Raw genomic sequence first — 4,811 nt, forward strand, 5'->3', positions numbered from 1 at the left:
ACGCTCTACCGCTGAGCCAACCGGCCAGGGCCCGTTGGGGTTTTTTTATTAAAGATTTGTCTGCGAGCCAGATGCAGCCATCAAAAGAGCCACATCTGGCTCGTGAGCCATAGGTTCCCAACCCCTGTACTAGAGGAAAATATCTAGACTTCTCACACACAGACACATGGGCCCAAGGACTGCCCGGGCAGTTAAAGCACCTCATACACCAGGTGGAACAGCAAAGGCGGTAAACAAATGTTTGCTGGGCCTTCTTTAACAATGGGACACAGGAGGACTCTGATCAAAGGGCCTTGGCTGGGTCCCTCCCTGTCTGTCACACTTCAGGTCATGTTAAACTAGCTATCTATGATGACAGTCCCCTTCCTGGAGTGGGGGACATCTAAATTCTTTTAGACAATGAGGGGAAGGTCGCAGTTTTGGGGGAGGGTATTGTTTCTTAAAAATAACCAGCTTAGGCCCTGGCTGGTTGGCTCAGCGGTAGAGCGTCGGCCTAGCGTGCAGAGGACCCAGGTTCGATTCCCGGCCAGGGCACACAGGAGAAGCGCCCATTTGCTTCTCCACCCCTCTGCCGCGCCTTCCCCTTTGTCTCTCTCTTCCCCTCCCGCAGCCAAGGCTCCATTGGAGCAAAGATGGCCCGGGCGCTGGGGATGGCTCTGTGGCCTCTGCCCCAGACGCTAGAGCGGCTCTGGTCGCAACATGGCGACGCCCAGGATGGGCAGAGCATCGCCCCCTGGTGGGCAGAGTATCGCCCCATGGTGGGCATGCCGGGTGGATCCCGGTCGGGTGCATGCGGGAGTCTGTCTGACTGTCTCTCCCTGTTTCCAGCTTCAGAAAAATGCAAAATAAATAAATAAATAAATAAATAAATAAATAAAATAACCAGCTTAGCCTGACCTGTGGTGGTGCAGTGGATAAAGCATCGACCTGGAAATGCTGAGGTCGCCGGTTGGAAACCCTGGGCTTGCCTGGTCAAGGCACATATGGGAGTTGATGCTTCCGGCTCCTCCCCCCTTCTCTCTACCTCTCTCTCTCCTCTCTAAAAATGAATAAATAAATAAAAAAAAATTAAAAAAAATTAAAAAAAAAAAAATAACCAGCTTAGCGCTCTCCCTTCTGGGAGGGGGAGGGGAGCACGCCAGTTTCCCCTCCTCCTCCTTCTCTTTTCCCCTCCCCACTCCCAGAGCATGTTTTCCCTGCCTCTTTTTCTCCTAAGCTCTAAGGGTCCCCAGGAGAACTGCAGCCAGGGGCGCAGTGGGCAGCGGCAGCTTGTCGGGGCTGACCCCTGAACCTGTCCTCAAGGCGCCCTTTTTTATGCCTGCTCAGGCCCTTCTGAGCATATTATTTCACAGCCAATAAATTCTTGCTTTACTTGAATATATATATATAAGCAGCTTAAAATAATGTCTGCAGAGGCATATTTTGGGTGGCAATCTCCGCTTCCCTTCAACAGCGTGCTCAGGAAGCCTTGCCCCGCCCCCAGGGCCCCTAGCGTGGCCCCACCCAGAAGGCGCTGCTCTCTCATATCCCTCCTGGTAGTGGGGCTGGCCTAGGAGTTTGCGCTCCTGGGAATGACGGTTGTACTAAACAAGGCGAGGCTGCTGAGGGGAAGCTCAGCTGGGGAGAAGTCTGGACAAGGACACGGATCACCCAGAGCTCACTGAGGCTCTGTCCTTGGTCTCCTCTCCCCAGCTCAGTCTCCCAGGCTCTGCAGCATGCTGCGCTTGTCCCCATGGTTCAAGGCCCCGGGAGTCCGGGGCTTGCTATTCCTCCTCCTGGTCTGGCTAAGAGAAACCTCAATTTCGTCCTCCCGCTGCCCTGGGACATTGTCCAGGGCCTCAGCCTGCTGGCCTGAGGCTCCAGCGTGGGTCTAAGTGCCACCAGCTCTAATCTCTCAAATATCCGGCTGAGACACCAGGCCAGGGTACAGCCTGCAGAGCTCACTCACGTGCAGCAGCTAGCTGTCCAGTGACCATGGCAGGAGGGGAGAGGACTGTTGGACCCTGGTCACTGTCCCCACTTAGGGGAGAAAAAGCAATTTTCCCTTCTGAATCCTTGGCCAAGACCCCTGAAATAAAACACAGAATAGCACGAGAAAAACAGAAGCTTCTAGTTCTACACCTCTCATACATGGGAGGTGTCCAGGGAGAAATGCATTCACTCTCCCAGGTGGCCTCAGCCAGCATCTTAAATACCATCTTTAGGCCTGACCTGTGGTGGCGCAGTGGATAAAGCATCGACCTGGAAATGCTGAGGTCGCTGGTTCGAAACCCTGGGCTTGCCTGGTCAAGGCACATATGGGAGTTGATGCTTCCAGCTCCTCCCCCCTTCTCTCTCTCTGTCTCTCTCTCCTCTGTCTCTCTCCTCTCTAAAAATGAATAAATAAAATAAAAAAAAATACCATCTTTAGCTAAAGAAGAAAACGGGGGAGTGGAGGGGCCTGTTACAGAAGGTCACTAGGAAAAGCCGGGCACATCGCCGCCTTCTCCAGCGATCGGATGCTCTCAAGATCCAGTCACCGTCTCTTCCCAGCACAGAAAGGGAGATAACCTTACAAGTTAAGGTTTTCTTTATGAATGCAGGTTTCCCTTTTGAAAGAGTAAGCTTTGCTCTGTTTTCAGAGCTTCTCCTGTATCTGCTGTTTCTCAAAATAATCATTATGCCCAAGAGGCATATTTTGGAATGGCATACTCTGCCATCCCCAAACTTGGGCTCCCTGCCACTGCCCTGGGCAGCTTTCAGGAGAAAACAATGTTCTCATCCAAAATGAGACCAATGGTGTTTCTAGGGTCACTGCTGGGCTAAGCCCCGGGTACATCTTGGTGACACCAGGCTCCCGAGCAGCAGGACTGGCAGGCGCCAGGGCTGGCGGCCGTTGCGCAGCCTGGCCTTTGTGGGGCGCCACTAGAAGGTTCGGGAGCTGCAGACCCACAGGGATGTCCCCAACATCCCCAACACACAGTCCTGCTGGGCCAGTCTGAAGGCCAAGGTGTGTGCCTCCTCTTTCAGACCGGGACTCCTTTAATGGGGACAGCCAGCTGAAGCACTTGGGTTGGACCTTGCTTAGTAGCCCTTGTTAGTACCAGACCCGGTCTGGGAAGCCGGAACTGCCCCTCCCACACCCCCTCCTACCCTCCACTGTATTTATGGAGAAGGCCACACACCCACAGCCCTATATAGTCACTCCCAACACAGGACACAGGCATACCACTCACACCTCAACAGACACTCCCCCCTCCCCCCCATGAAGGCTATGCTGGCATACAGATGCGTGAATTCCTCAGGGCCTGGAAGCCAGCTGTTTCCAGTTTCTAGAGGGACGTCACACTGACCTTCGAGGCTGGACCACATAAGAAACCTGGAGAGAGGGGCTAATCTTTGAGCAGAGAGGATGCTCTCCTCCCTAATCCCCCGGCCCCCAAGACCTCCTCTTTACCTTCCTTACAATCTGGCCTCTCCGACCCCCCATGTGGCAGTGTGGAGCGCCCTCGTGTGGGCAAGCCCAGCCCTGCAGGCTCGCCATCAGGCTCTGAGGCTGTCCTCTGGCACCCACCAGTGACCTCCTCCCACAGCTCTGGGCCCGCTGGCCCATGGGTGTCATGGTTGCGCCCCGGCCCATGCTTACTACACCAACTGGCCTGCCTCCAACCTAGACTCTTTCCTTCTCTCATCTATGAATATTTTCTAACTTATATTTTAATTTATTTTTTTAGATTTTATTTATTTATTTTTTTGAGAAAGGAGAGAGGGGGGAAGGGGGGAGGAGCAGAAAGCATCAATTCCCATGTGTGCCTTGACCGGGCAAGCCCAGGGTTTTGAACCGGCGACCTCAGCATTCCAGGTCGATGCTTTTATACACTGTGCCACCACAGGTCAGGCTTTACTTATATTTTAAAATACAATATTCTCTGCATATAAATGACATCTAACAAACTGTTAGTTATAAAACACAACACAGTTAACAACCCTGATCCTGCCACCCAACGAAAGCTGAGAAGCACTCAATAGCTTGTGTCTTCCTCTTCCTTCCTCCTGTCGGCCCCATCAAGAGGGAACGCTGTCCTAAATTTCATGTTTTCTTACTTTTGTTTCACTTTTTTTAATCAAAATTTGTATTGTGTTAAAATACACATAACATAAAATTGACCATGTTAACCATTTTTCTTTTTGCCTTTGAAAATAAACTTATTTATTTATTTGTATTTTTCTGAAGTGAGAAGCGGGGAGGCAGAGAGACAAGACTCCCACATGCGCCCGACCAGGATCCACCGGCAAGTCCACCAGGGGGCGATGCTCTGCCCATCTGGGATGTTGCTCCATTGCAACCAGAGCCATTCTAGCGCCTGAGGTGGAGGTCATGGAGCTGTGCTCAGTGCCCAGGCCAACTTTGCTCCAGTGGACCCTTGGCTGCGGGAGTGGAAGAGAGAGAGAGAGAAAGGAGAGGGGGAGGGGTGGAGAAGCAGATCGGTGCTTCTCCTGTGTGCCCTGGCCAGGAATTGAACCCGGGACTTCCACATGCCAGGCTGATGCTCTACTGCTGAGCCAACCAGCCAGGGCCAGCATGTTAACCATTTTTAAGTGTATAGTTTGGTGGTAGTAAATACATTCAAATTATTGTAAAACCATCACCAGCATCCATCTCCATGACTCCTTTCCTCTTGTAAAACTGAAATTCTATACCCATTAAACAATAATTCTTGTTAAAAGATACACTACACTAGGCATAGTAAAATTTTTAAAGAGCTCATTTGAGCAAAAATCTATTTATTTATTTTTAAATTTTATTTTATTTTTTTTACAGAGACAGAGAG

The sequence above is a fragment of the Saccopteryx bilineata genome, chromosome 11 (genome assembly GCF_036850765.1).
Source record: "Saccopteryx bilineata isolate mSacBil1 chromosome 11, mSacBil1_pri_phased_curated, whole genome shotgun sequence".
NCBI classification, from domain to species: domain Eukaryota; kingdom Metazoa; phylum Chordata; class Mammalia; order Chiroptera; family Emballonuridae; genus Saccopteryx; species Saccopteryx bilineata.